Raw genomic sequence first — 15,881 nt, 5'->3', positions numbered from 1 at the left:
AAATAAGAATAAGCGTAGATCTTAGAAAATTGAATGATGCGTGCATCCATTATCCTTCCCCAACTCCATTCACAGATGAAGTATTGGACAATGTAGGTGGTCAGGAAGCATATTCGTTCACCGATGGGTTCTCAGGATACCACCAGATCAAGATCGCGCTGGAAGACAGGAGCAAGACAACCTTCACGACAAAATGGGGTTGCTTTCAATACACTGTCATGCCGTTTGGATTGAAGAACGTGCCAGCTATCTTCTCGCGCGTAGTTGTTGTGGTGTTCAGGGAGTATATTCATAAGTTCTTGGAGGTCTATTTTGATGATTGGACTGTCTTTGGGTTGGTTAGCAACCATGTAGTGAACTTACGCTTGATGCTAGATACATGCTGATGATACCAAATCGCGCTTAACCTCAAGAAATGTACGTTTCTTGTTACTTTTGGGAACCTGTTGGGACACATGGTTTGTAAATAGGGGCTGATGGTAGACCCCATGAAAATTGCGGTAATTCTGAATTTGGAAGTGTCGCGCAATGTGAAACAGCTACGCGCTACCTTGGGACACACAGGGTACTACAGAAAGTTTATCAAGAGTTATGCCCAAATCACCACGCCGATGGAGAAACTACCGAAGAAGGATGTCATGTTCTGCTGGGAAGATGACTGTAAGAAAAGCCTAGATGTATTGAAGGAGAAGATGGTTACTGCAACAATTCTTGTCTTCTCGAACTAGAAGAAAGAATTTCATGTTCATGTTGATGCGTCGTGTATAGCGTTGGGGGTTGTACTTACACAAGAGGGTGGAGAAGGATTGGATCACCCTATTGTGTTCGCGAGTCGCAAATTATCCAAAGAAGAAAAGAACTACTCCACTACCGAATGCGAGGGACTGGCTATGGTGTACGTGCTCCAAAAATATCGGCACTATTTGCTAGGAGGGCACTTCAAGATGTACACAGATCATTCCGTGCTAAAATAATTGGTCAATAAGCCTGTGTTGGGGGGGTGCATATGCAAGTGGATCTTATTGTTCCAAGAATATGATTTTGAAGTCATTGTGAAGCATGGGCGGTTGAACATGGGACTGGATCACTTGTCACGCATTGAAACTGGGGAGAAACCTACCAGTTTGGAGGGAGGACTACCCAACGCATAGCTTTTTATTGTGCGTGTAGCGGATGGACACTTTGAAGATATAATCCACTTCCTAATGACAGGAATTGCACCAGAAGGTTACTCTATCTAGTAGAAAAAGGAACTAGTGGTACACGCGGTGGAATTTTTTGTCAATGCAGGACATTTATACAAAATGGGGACTGATGAGATACTGCGAAGGTATGTACTAGAGTTTGAATGAAGTAGTATCCTCGTGGATGCTCATGGGGGCCTTGTGAGTGGTCATTATGTAGGACGAGAAACTACGCAAAAGATTCTTCATGGATGATTATGGTGGCTGACCCTGCATTAGGACTCAAAAGCGCATTGCAGGGCATGCGATGAATGTCAAAGAATGGGTAAGTCATCACGCAGGGACAAGATGCCCTTGAATCCGCAAATGACATTGCATCCCTTTGAAAAGTGGGCGATCGACTTTGTAGGACCTATCAAACCACAAGGAAAGACAGGAGCGAGATATATTATTAGTGCGACAGAATACCTAACGCATTGGGCAGAAGCACAACCAATAAAAGACTGCACAGCCACAACGACTGTAAAGTTTCTGTTTAAACATGTACTGACATGGTTCGGTTGTCTGAAGATATTGATGAGCAATATTGGTACACATTTCCTAAAATGAAACTATCGGCACACTGACGAAAGAGTTTCAGGTGTATCATCAGAAAAGAACACTGTATCACCCACAGGCTAATGGAAATGTAGAAGCGTTCAAAAAAGTATTGGAGACCGCACTGATGAAAGTATGCAATGCACAGCAAAGCGATTGGGACCTGCGCATCCCTACAGTATTATGGGCTTATAGGACAACATGCAAGAAATTGACGGGACACACACCTTTTAGGCTGGTTTATGGAGTAGAAGTTGTAATGTCGATGGAATATATCGTGCCTAAACTACGCATAGTAGCACTCACAGGTATGACAGACCGCGGAACCCTGGAGGAAAGGCTCGTGTAACTGGAGGAACTCAACGAAGAATGGTTCTTGGGAGGATTTCATCAGCAAGTCCAAAAGCAACGCGAAAAGGCATGGCATGATCGAAATATTAAGTTGCGCACATTTAAGGTAAATGATTTAGTTTTGCTATATGACAACAAGTTCGATAAGTTCCCAGGGAAACTCCAAATGCATTGGATGGGGCCGTATGTTATTAAGGAAGTCACAGACGGTGGTGCGGTATAGTTGGTGAAACTAAATGGCGAAATTTTCCTAGGAAAGGTAAATGGTAGTCGGTTGAAGCCCTACACATGTGGGCCGTCCATTTGACTAAGCACAGGTGATACAACAGGCAGCGGCTTAATGCGTTGCCGAGCTCACAGAAGTTCGAGATGAGCTGGGACGTCTCCGCGCGAAGATCTCCGCACTGACTGAGTGACTCAAGTGCGAGTCACGATGTTTTTGTTGGGGGCCTGTTGGGCACGAGATCCCCCAAGGCACGTTTTGGGGCTTAAGGCCCAAATTTTGACTAAGTCTAGTTTAAAGACTCCGCGATTTTTGGGCGTGGAGCGTGAAGTCATAATAGAGTCATAGGGCTGTCCGCCCTTGTTATTGTAATGTAATGTTGGTTTGAAATATCTACCCATGGTCCGCGGACCATGGGATTGTATAAATAGAGCGAGGCTCTAAGTTGTAAATCAATAATTGATGGGATAGAAGCATTAAGTCTAAGTTGAAGTGCAGAGTCGAGTCTTTGGGTCATAGAGTAGGAGAAGGCTCTGCAGTTGAGTGCGTAGAGGCCTAGTAGTCCGCAGCTAAGTGCGCGGACCCCTGCGGCTGAGTGTGCAGGTCAGGTTGAGTCTGTAACCGAGTAAATCATTAATAAAGAGAATTTCTACAATATTTATGTGTATCTTTTCATGTTTTATGCATTGAAGTATATTGGGTATAAATTGCAAGTTTACTACTTATTTGTTGCGCGAACGTATATGGATGTGTTGAATAAGTGAATATAATACAAAGTATCTGTTTACGTGAAGATAACTAACTGTTATAAGAAGATAAGTCAGATCTGCGGTGTAACTAAGGGGATTAGCGCAGATCGATGTCTTAATAGCATGAAAGTACCGTAGTCCCTAGTTAGGGCTGTGCGAAGGTAGATATAACGGATCGGGACAGTAACACAAGACAGGAAAGTGCGTGAAGTAACCTGCGCAAAGCCAGTTCACAGCTGGACTAGAGTGACACTTCAGACATCTCAAGGGTGCGGAAACTTGGTTCCAACATCACCCCATACTACTTCAGGTGAGACCTCAGTCTGCACACCACAAGCTGTTAACGAAAGGGCCAGTAGTACAAGGATTTGTTTGGCTACTTAACTCTGAACCTGGGTCAAGCCCCATCAAGCCAACACCCTCACTAAAAATTAACCATAGACAACAAGAGGAGATGGGAAAAGAGGCTGAAGCCCTCAACCTCAAGGACTAAGGGGAGATAGCTAGCAAACAATAAACCCTAGGACTAGAAATAATAAATGGGAAAACATAGAGTATTAATATGTTGAAACTCATTGGCTAAAATAGAGACTATCCAAGAAATGAACCACTATGCACAAACAAAAAAGGAAAAGTGAGAGAGTTCTAACTAGATGATTAAAAGTATTCCAAAATATTAGGGTAAAGAGTGATGAACCCAAAAGGAGGAGAAAGACAACCATCTTCGAAAAGAGATGCTCTTCTTGTCATTAAAGAGGTATTTAACCTAGGCCCAATGATGCGAGGGCGATATTTTCTGAGTCAAATTTTGAAACAACAAAGAAAAATCACCTCCCACTTCCCTCCTTAATAGCTAAACTTGCATAGATACTAGAAACATTGTTAAGCATAAGAGTAGCATTTCCCATTTTTCATACATTTTCTTTCCTTATTAAAGCATTTTTTCCTAAGTGGCATAGCTAATTCACAAAGGTGTATCATACATACAAAGGTGTATCATAAAGTACCATCATGAGAGTACCAAATATTAGAGCATGCCAAACCATCAAACCATCCACCATCCTTCATTACATAGTGTATTAATGCCTTTTCATGGAGAACCATGCCATACAAACACCAAGTATGTGGGGTGGGTTTCCACCTACCCCCATTATCCCATAGATAATAAACTTTCACTATGTTGAGTATACAACCCTACATGGGGAAAGGGGTTGAATTTTGTTGTTATTTCAACTTTTTTACTACTATAATTTCCTACCTTTTATGCAAGTTTTACAACAAACATTGGTAGCTTTTCATTTTGTCTACTTTGTAGATTGTTTTGCATTTCATTGTTTCTTGGTAAACCCCCTACATATTCCCTAGAATATTACCTCAAACCAAATATGGAATTGACCTTCACTAGCCATCTAAACTTTGACTTGATTGATATATCTCACTGGTCATATCTTGGGTAGCTACTTAGCAGACCCTATACTTGATTGTGTCTTTCCTTAGGAGTTGTAAATCCTACCAAGGAAGCCTCCCTTTTTTTATATTCATCCTTTAATAAAATGAGGGAAGTTGTTTCAAAGGTGGAAATGGTAACACTTTTGATGTTCCATGAAGTCTTGGAAACTTGGGAATGATTTCCACTAATATGTTATATTTTTATAATAAAAAGAGTCATTTTGATCTAGATTGGATCACCATATAATTTTTCATCTACCTTGGCACTTTCTATGTGGAAAATTTTGAGGGAATGTCATGAAGAGCCCATTTTAGTGGTAGGTTCTTGTTTGGAAAATTGGGATTTGAAACCTTCTATAAACATTTGAAAGCATCAAATGATGATTTTGGAGTTTCCAAGTTTGAAACTGTCGTATAAACCCTTGATGTTGATATGCACATTGAGACCTTTCCGACATTGTGAAAATCACCTCAATCATAGCTTTCATGTGAAAGTTATGTCTCTTGCAATATGACCTACATTGTTAACAACCATGGTATGATTAGATGTCATGTTATTCACCTATTCTAACACATCTAAGGATAGCCACATGTGGACTTTTGAGAAGATTCTAAAAGGTCAAAAAAATTATCACAATTGAGGGTTGAGGAGGTCAAAACCCTATCACTAGATGTTTATTGGGTAATGTTAAATATCGATCCCTTGAGAGGAGAAGGGGGTTCTAGTCTCTAGCATTGTATCTTGTTCCTAGATGAGAAGAAACATATAAGAGTGGTATTTTATGATCATAGTATAGGACAAGGAATATTTTGTACTAAGAATTTAGGTCACGGTGTGAAAATGTTAATCCATGCTAAGTTCCAATGCCTTTGTATATACATTTTTATAACTGAAGCAAAGAGAGAAGATAATGGGCCTCACCCTATTGTTATATTTTCTTGTATATTGGGTTTTCCAAGATAAATATGGTTTTTATTTGTGTAGATGGTGTATTTGAGTGTCTATTGTTTCCATTTATTATTTCAATCATTTCATATATTTAAGTAAAGCTAATAGTTAATTAGTATGCAATCTAAGGAAAATTAACTTGCATCATCTAAGATTTCAAAAAATTATAAGATTTGTTGTGATGAATTATTCAAGCAAAACATCCATGATAGCTTATATATCATATTTCAAATATGAAAAAACAACTCATACTATTAGTATCTTACTTGGATGTTAAAGAATCCCACTCATGGCCTTGAATACTATTCTTGGTGTGGGCTTAAGAAAAAAAATGTTGGGACCATTTTTTTTGTTTAATCATGGTGCTCGTATCCCTCTAGTTAGCTTGAGATGCTCTATAAGGTCCCCAAGTGGTGCTCAACAAAATGCTCATGGCACTATAAGATGACAAGCCTCATGGATTGTAGGTGTTGTTCATGGCACTGAAACCCAAGAAGCATCATTTAGAGAACATAAAGCTTATTTTGTTGCCTTGAACTTGGTTATACCTAAAGACACATTCTTAATTCACAACTAAGTTTTTTCATGGCACCCATATCCACTTGGAGATAGATGACACCATATAGAGGTCACATATGGCATTTAAGGATTCTTTCATGGCACTTGACCCTGAGAAGTAAGGTTTAGGTCTAGAGGCTCTTGTTTCACACTCTCAAATATGGTTAAGGACCTAAGATCCATCCATGATGCCTATGACCTCATCATGGCACCCTTATTTAACTTAAATTCCAATGACTCCATGTGAAGAGCTCATATCATAATATTTTGGTGTTGTTAGTGGTGCTTGAGGTTGAGAAAACTTAGGGCTTAAGGCTCTTGTTTCCCCACTTAACCATGTTTAGGGCGTAAAACCTATTTCTAGTTCATAAATCCTAATCATGCCACATGCATCCCACTGCAAGGGTTGCAAAGGATCTATTCAAAGGAACCATGTGATGGTTCAAGGACTTGTTTAAAACTCTTTAGCTCTAGAAGATTCAAAAATATCTAAGACATTCTTTTCCTTCCTAAACAATGGTCAAGGCCTTGTGATTCATCCTCAATACATAAAACCTCCTAATGACACCCATATCCAAATATGTTATCAAAGACTCTTAAGAGAGTACCTTTATTGTTGTTTGCAATAATTCTTCATAAAAATTGATCCTAAGAAGATATTTTAGGACCCAAGGCCCAAGTGTTTTCTTCCCCTAAACTTGGTGTTTAATCTCAAGAAGTTTCATTTAGGGTTTAAGCCCCTTATTCTCTCGAACTATGCTTATGTCTTTAGACCCCTTTTCATTATACAAAACCTACTGATCGTGCTCATATCCCACTTGACTATTAATGAACCTCAACAATGTCCTCAAAAAGCATTCTTGGTGTGAGTACAAGACACATTCCTATTTAGGGTTTGTGTTGTGGTTTAATCATGGTGCTTATATCCCTTTAGTAGGCTATAGATACCCTATATAGATTTGATTTAGTGGTCTGAGGATCTGATCATGACATTATATAACTTGAAAAGCTTTGTGGGTTGTAGGTGTTGTTCATGGTGCTTGGACCCAAAATAAGCATCATTTAGGGCACAAGGCTCTTATGGTTCTCCCATAACCTTGGTTAAGCCTTGAGACCTATTATTGGCTCATAGCTAACTTGTTCATGGTATCCATATCTCACTTGGAGTTGAATGATTCCATTTAGAGGTCATATGTGATGGCTTGAGGACTCATCCATGGTGCTTGAGCTTGATAGGAAAGTATTAGCATTAGTGGTTCCTCTTACCTCTATTGACTATGGTAAAGAACTCAAGACTTGTCAATAAGATGTGCACGAGGCATGCATAGAGGTTAATAGGAATGTGTATACATTTCTATACTACATTCACATTCCTAAAATTCTCAACAAGCATGTGCTTCATTACAACAATTTCAAGAATCAATTTCTTACACTTTCTTTATTTCATGAATAATTATGAAAAATATAATTTTAAATTGATTAAGTTTTACTTGAGACATGGTTTTAATGGCATTGATCTAAATTTAAATTCATTAGTGAATATAAAATTTCAATAATATCTCATATACAATATTGATTTGTTGATCTTATAGTGCTTAGTAGGCAATCACGAATTTTGCATCTGGTGGCTACTTTGAGTTATATATGAACTCCATTAAGTAATTACACAGAAATTTAAACTTCTTAGAAAACTTTGGCCTCTTCGTTAGAGCTACTTCCATCTGTAAAAGAGAGAGAATAATATGTGAGTGATGTGTATATTATGATTGTATCAAGTGTATTTTTATAGTGATATTAGGTTGCTCCAAAGAGACGCGTCTCTTTGTAAATTAAATTTTAAAATAATTTTCTTTCTTTTAATTTTAGCTTAAATTTATTTTTTCTTTCTTTTGAATTTAACTTGTGTACCTGGGGAATACCTCTCGCAACTACCCAAAAATCAATGCTCCTTCTTAGCTAGGGAGGTATTCACCTTGAATTCCTTAGATGTATCTCTTTGTTGAAAATTTTCATTAAGAATAAGGTTTCATGACTCACATTATTAGCATCATAATCACCCAGATCAACACACTTGACCTATAAAAATCATGGCATCCACTTGTTACCATTATCTAGGTTATCACAACTCACCTATGGTACTAGGTACCTTCACACAGGTTAGTACACCTAACCTATGGTACATCATCAATATGTACTAGGTATCATCATCAAGGCTAGAACACCTAGCCTATGGTACAACAACTAGCCATCATGATCTGATCAGTGCCTCAACCTCATGGTATACAAACTAGTATAGGTTTTCCATCGCCATGGTCAAACCATAGGGAGCATCCATGTTCCAACTTTATAAGGTTAGACAAACCCTAGAATACATCCACATATTCACACCAAAAGGTTGTCATCACCATGGTCAAACCCTAAAGGACATCCATGTCATTACACCACAAGGTTTCCATCACCACGTTCAAACCCTAGAGGACATCCACGTCCTGACTCCATGGACCTCATTCAAGGTCATGATTTTATATGGGTTCACTTTATGACTTACCGAGCCTGATGCTGAAAAGATACTCACTCTTATAGAGTGGTCGGGCCAAAAACACTAAAAGGCATCCACTCTCATTAGGGAAATTTTGAGGTCTAAATTGGGCCTCCTAAGGAAATTGTAAAATTATAGAGGAAATAATAAAATAATATTAGATTACATCATCAAAATTTTAGAGGGAAAAAGAAAAAAAAAATCAACTCGTATTTTCAACTTATCTCCCTATGGGTTTACTCAAATTTCGAGCATAAACACTAATTAGATGAAAAATTTGATTCTTCATCCAAGGATTACCCATGTTTCATACTTTCAATGGACACTACTACATGAAAAATGAGAAAGACATGAAAAACGTGATTGCAATCACTTTTTTTCATGTATTTCTCATTTCTTGTGTAGTCAAGTCCATCAAAATTATGTACTCATTGGATGAGGAATTAAATTTTTCATCGAACGAGTACTCACACTAAAAATTTGAGTAAAATATTAGGGAGATAATTTTAAAATATGAGTTGAAAAAGTAGTTTTATTATTTTATTTTATTTTTTATCTTTTTACTTTCTTACTCCAAAAATGGTGAATCACCCCCCATTGTTGACATCATCTTGAATTCTTTTGGTTCTTATAAAGTTTATCCTGGTTGTAAATTTTTCTTAGGAGGCCCATTTTGACCTCAAAATTCCCCTAATGTTCGAGTAGCCTCCACCAAACCATTCTCCCTAATTTCTATCACAATACTTAACATAGGGATAATGTTTGTCCACCAAACCATCCTTCTTAATTATGATCAATGTACTTGGTATAAGGATAACATCCCTAATTTTGATCAAAGTACGTGATACAGGAAGAATGCTTATCCATGATGCTATCAAATCTATCAACCCATTCTCCCTAATTCTGGTCAATGTACTTAACATGGGGATAACCTCATAAAGGTACATGACATGGGGAGAATCAATATCCATGAGGCAATATCATCATCAACAAAATCATCATCAATATGTACCACAACCCAAGTTATCTCTCATAACCAATGGTACTTACTTAACTAGTCACCATGATTTGATGGGTGCCTCACCTCATGGTACTTTGACTAGTTCACGGTTTCCATCCCCCATGGTCAAACCCTAGGGAAACCCATTTCTAAGTTGAAAGTCCTCTCTCTAGTCCATGATGCTTAAGAGGCGCCCATTGCACGAGTGTCTAGGCCTCAGAGACCAAACCTTTCAAGAATGTTTTCCCCTCATGCTATCTCACCAACAATTTGGGTCATGCTCCTGTTGTCACTGATAGTATGAGTTATACCCTTGTCTTCCACCAATCAACAGTCTAGGTCAAGCTCCTATTGTTACCAATACTCCGCACCATGCCCCTGTTGATGTCACATAAACACTTCCTCTCATTGATAGAGGAGTTCTCCACTAGTCCAAGATCATATCTGAAGTATAAAAACTTTGTTTGAGACATATACTTTGTGAGAATGTCAGTCGTCTACTCATCATTGGAGATATATTAGAGCCTCACTTCTCCCTTCTGTACCATATCATGAATGTAGTGGTACTTGATTTCAATTTTCTTTGACCTTCCACACAACTTTAATTGTCACAAAATATCATGGTCGATTCCAACACTTGGTCAAACAATATTACGAGAATATTCTGAAGCCACACTACTTCACAACTCACAAAAATATCTACAATATACTCAGTCTCTATAGTGCTGAGTGTGACAAATGTTTGCTACCTGTGGAGCTCAAACTAAAGCAACAACTTGATGTGCTCTTTCTATCTTCTAAACTCCCTACTCAATCCCATCAGATGTACTTCAACATTTGAGACATATCTCAAAACATATCTAACTGTACCATGTCAGTACCTCGACACATGGAGTGGCTCATGCCTTATCTCAAACATAAATTAATGGCTTCCTTTACTAGATCCATCACTACAACTACTTTCTAATCACCCTGACTGGGTGCTCCCTTTGACACTAAAATAGATCCTACTATGTAAATCCTAGTTTCTCCCTCTGCCACTATTTCCTCTTAGTCACTAAAGCATATATGTTTTCTAGCATGGTCCATTCATAGAAAGGCATAGTGCTCTAAGAGACCTCTCATCTCTGGGCATCAATATTGTAGTCCATCATCTAAAGGATCTCAATAGTATAATTCCCTTGACCAAGGAAGTAATGCATCAAATCTAGATCCTTCATCTTGAATTCTGAGGTCATCTTCCTTTGACATTAAAGTAAGGCTTCTATGGTAATCATGACTGCTCCCTCTATCATGAAAGAAAATATTTCTACCATGGTTTCTTCCTCTGAGTCAGAATAGTCATCAACAAGATTACGAGCTCATCAAAACCCAAGGTACTTGACAACTGGAGTAAATTTCTTGCCATAGTCTTCTCCCTCCTTTTGGGAGAACCTTCTTACCATGGATTTTGATTTGTACTACTCTATGTTGTAATATGCTACATGCTAGATCATGTAGATCCACTTGGAAGTCACAATTGACTTCCCTTAATTCTTGGAACACTTTCCACACACATCATTATTTCAAACTTGCAAGCCTGATTGTTTTCTTCCTCTAAACTGGAATCTCCTCTAGTCATCTAGCATGGTTTTAGATTTCATGTTCCATTCCTCCCTCTCAAAAACAAATCTCTCTAGTTGAGTTTGTGCTCCACCTTGGGAGAATCCTCTTGTCATAAACTTTGCTTCATTCTTCCTAATGCTTCCATCTCCTACCAGAGCCTTGACAACCTTCATAATGTACCTATAACCTTCTTTAAGAGGTCCTTTTAACTAAGGATTGTAGGGAATTTTCAACTCCCTCTTGATCCTTGCCTTCTTGGAGGAAGCATTACAATCTCATCAAGCTAGAAATTATTATCCTTGTCCTCATCATCATGTTTCTTTCATTTCCTTTTGGGCATGAGCTAGGGTTTCTTCTTTAAGCAAAAACGATCAATCCTAGGGTTTTTTCCATAAAACCTAGGGATTTCTTGTATAATCCATGTAGCTTGTTAGGATTTACAAAGTATAAAACCCTAGATTTTCATTTTACATCTTCTTAGATGTCCAACAATTTTTTCAATGTGTAGAGTTCTCATTTTCATGTCCATTGTCCAAGCATATTGGAGCATTACTAATAATTGTTTCATGAGATTTTCAAACCGCATCGTACACACATCGAGTTCTATAATCATTCAATTTTATTGAGAGAAATTACAATTTTAAAAGAGAACTCAACCACTTTTTCATTGTGAGCTTATCATGTTAATTCTTTTCCTTCATCATGGTGAGATATAATACAATGTCTTGCTTCTGAATCACAAGGAAACAAAAAACCCTAAAATATATAAGTCCATATTTTTATATATTCTTGCAAGGTTTGGTCCTTATGTTTGAGTAGTTATTCAGGCTTTCTTCATCGAACTACAAATCCAAACAATGCAAGATATATCACTGTAGTATATGGAATTACAGAATTTATATCTCTTAATAATTTCTTTTTACACTCACACAAGTTTCCCATATACCACGATGGTTAATATGCTACACATCAACAACTATCCTTGAAGTGTTTTTAAAGGATTTATTTATAATTGCATACAATTTGTGGATCATTCATAGAGTCCTCTAATGTATTTTTCATTCTTCAATTCATTGACAAAAAACTTTGGTATATCAAAATATTATGATGCAAGTCTTCAAAATTTTGAGAGAGCTTCTTTTATGATGATAAGATATTATCTAAGAATACTTCAAACAAGATTATAGTGATGATGCATAGCTCTCATTCCAATGATTCCAGAAGTTCTCACATTATAGTATGTTATGTATGGGAACTTTATCAAGTTAGGAACTAAGAAATATGTCAAGTTCAAAGCTCTTCAATCATCTCACCTCTTTAATGTCAATGCCACTTAAGGTTTATGAAAGAGGGTCTTCACCAATCTTATTTGATGAAACTGATTTCAAAAGAAGTTGTCTTTAGTGAGACTTTTTGGAAGCTTTTCCGGTGGGTTTTTCTGGTCTAATTTCTCAAAAATATGGCAGGAATCTATTGAAATCACAAGCTTGATGAGTAACCCCTACACAATCGAAGTACAAAAACCCGCTGGAAAAGCTTCAAAAAGTCTCACTAAAGACAACTTGTGTGGAAATGTGTTCCCTTAAATAAGATTGGTGAATACCCTGCTTCATAAACCTTAAGTGGCATTGACATTAAAGACAACTCCATTTCAAAATGCATATGCTTGAATCTTAAAGACAACTCCATTTCAAAATGCATATGCTTGAATGGCTGACTTTCAATTATGCCTTATTCCATATTGAAAAATATATTCATAACTTATGGAATTTTTTGCAGTCTTTATATTTTGGTAATTAGACATGTTTACGAGGAATTACTGCCCAGCAAATTATTTTCACTCTTTATATTTCAGTAATTAAACATATTTACCAGGAATTACTACCCACCATAATTTATGGAATTCTTTGCATTACTTTCTCTACGCAAGCTTTGATACCATGTTGATTTTATAGTGATGCATTTGGTAATTACTTCCAATGATATATGAACATCATTAAGTAATTACACATAGAAATTTCAACTTACTTTGACCTCTTCCTTAGATCTACTTAGATGTGTGACACATATTTTTGTAAATTAAATTTAAAATTAATTTTCTTTCTTTTAATTTTAACTTAAATTAAATTCAAAATTATTATTTTTTTCTTTCTTTTGATTTTAATTTGTGTATGAGGAATACCTTTAGCATCTACCCAAAAATCAACATTGATTTAGTAAATAAAATAAATTATTTTATGTAGTAATAATTAAATACATAAAGCATAATTATAAAATATTTTAATTTGAAAATTATAATAGTTTTTGTGAATGTGAAATTTTGTGACAACATTAACATAGGTATAGACATGGACTCTTTGTTAAGAATCTTTATTTATTTAAAAAAATATTTGAAAACTTTCGAGATATCAATAAATATTGACAAGATTAAGGTTATGGTTATTAATTCTACAAAAAAAAATTGTTTATTTTAATTTTATAAATGATTAATGGAGAGTGAAAAGCTTATTTTTATCTTGAAAATAATGAATAATGAATAAGAATTTCTATTCCTTTAGGATATGAAGTTTGTAGTTGCAACATTTTCAAACATAAATAAAAAAATAAAACAACTTCAAATATGATTTATAATTTATAATATTAACATTTATAACGATACCTCCTATCGTATTTATTAATATAAATTAAAATAAATAAATTAAATTAAAATACTAAAATATAACACTAAGACTAAATTGAAAAAACTCAATGAAAAAATACCTTTTATCCTATAAATATATTAAAATCTAATTATAAAATATTAATATTACTAACAATATTCATAATATAAAACATAAAAGTTTAAAACAAACAAATTAATTATATATATATATATAAAAGCTTGACCCATCGGATTTTAACATTAAAGCTCTTGATTTAATTAATAAAATATTTTTTTATAAGTAAAATATTTATAAAATATTCATATATGATAATAATATATATAATGTCAGTTAATAAATTCGAAATCAATAATATCGTATAAAATCTACCACGTGGAGTTTGGTGTTAAAGGGAGAACACATGCTGAGCTGCCTATATATATACATACATTCTAGAGAGTGGTTTATACATATATACATTCTAGAGAGTGGTGTATATATACATTCTAGAGAGTTGTACCCTGACTTGAATTTTGGTATATAACCTCTATTACCTGCCTTGGCATGGGGTGACAGAAAAGGCACGAGTGCCTTAAAACACGACGCTTTATCAAACCCAAATTCCCAAAGTTAACGAATCGAAAGGGGAAATGAGCAGCCCACAATCATGCTTTTGGCTCCCTGGAGAGGTAGCCGGTTGGAATTTCCCCAACATAGTGCACTCCCACCTTGGAATTATTCCAACGCTACTCTTTCCTCACGGGTATCACAAGGTTCAAATTGGTGAATCATGTTTTGTGAAAATGGTTTAATTTTTGTTAAGTTAATTATTGGTTTATTGTTTTTTATTTTGTTTATTATATGACAATAAAATAATATTTTATAGATAATTGTATTCTTATATTTTTTTTTACAGGCTGCAGGCTTACTCAATCAATTTCAAAATATCTTCTTGCATATATCTTTCTGACCTAGGTAAACTAATCGTTTTATCACTGGGTGCAACTCAACCACAGAGTTTTTACTGTTTTAAACTTGCATGTATCTGTCTTGATCGTTATGTTTTTACCTAATCGTTTTATCACTGGGTGCAACTCAACCACAGAGTTTTTACTGTTTTAAACTTGCATGTATCTGTCTTGATCGTTATGTTTTTTTTATTGTTTTGTGACTATCATATATCTTGCACTTATCTGTCCAGATTGTTATACAGGTCATGAATGCTCAGAAGTAAGAGGGTGATATCTAGATTAAGAATGCTTAGAATTAAGGGATTGGTAATTATAGGTGGTTGTGGGAAAAGTATATTGTTTTGTGATTTCAATTTATTTCATTTAGTCATCTAAAATGTTATATCATTGTTTATTGTTATGTGATTTTTTGTTTTTATGATTTTCGTTTCATTTTAAGTAATTATTTAGATGTTATATTTGGAATGTAAATAAAAAAATGATTTGCATTTTTGTTTATGGTAGATTTGGCAAACCAAAATATATTTAGCTTTGTTTCCATTAGATGCAAAGAATTTAAAATCCAAAAGATATAAGATTATTTAAAATTAGAATTAAAAGAACAATATATATAAAGTTCATTGGTTATAGTGTACAAAGGTTTTACAATCCTCATAAAAATATTTCAAAAATGTGAAAACACTTTCAAATTATTTAAAATTAAGAGAACAGTCTCTATAAAGTATAAAGTTTACTGGTTGAAAGATAAATATATTCTATAAAAAAAATAGTTATAATATTATTTTTTATATTTAAAAATTTAAAAATATTTTTTTTCTTAAATATTTTATAATTTAAAGTGGGTAAGCTAGATTAGCAAAATAAAAAGATATGGAAAATAAAAAAATCTTCTTTAAATGCTTGAATCTTTTTCTTGTATTGACTTTCAAATAGATAGATTATATAAAATAAATCTTTTTTTCTAATTTTATAATATGAAATATTTATACATTAAAATTTTTATTTAATTAATATTAATAAAGTTATTAATTAATTTTATTTCTAGATTTGGAATCATGACATAT

The sequence above is a fragment of the Pinus tabuliformis genome, chromosome 1_2, assembly GCF_031772625.1.
Source record: "Pinus tabuliformis cultivar Carrire ecotype Pingquan chromosome 1_2, CPIR1, whole genome shotgun sequence".
Classification (NCBI taxonomy): Eukaryota; Viridiplantae; Streptophyta; class Pinopsida; order Pinales; family Pinaceae; genus Pinus; species Pinus tabuliformis.
Note: the sequence above shows the minus strand (reverse complement) of the source record.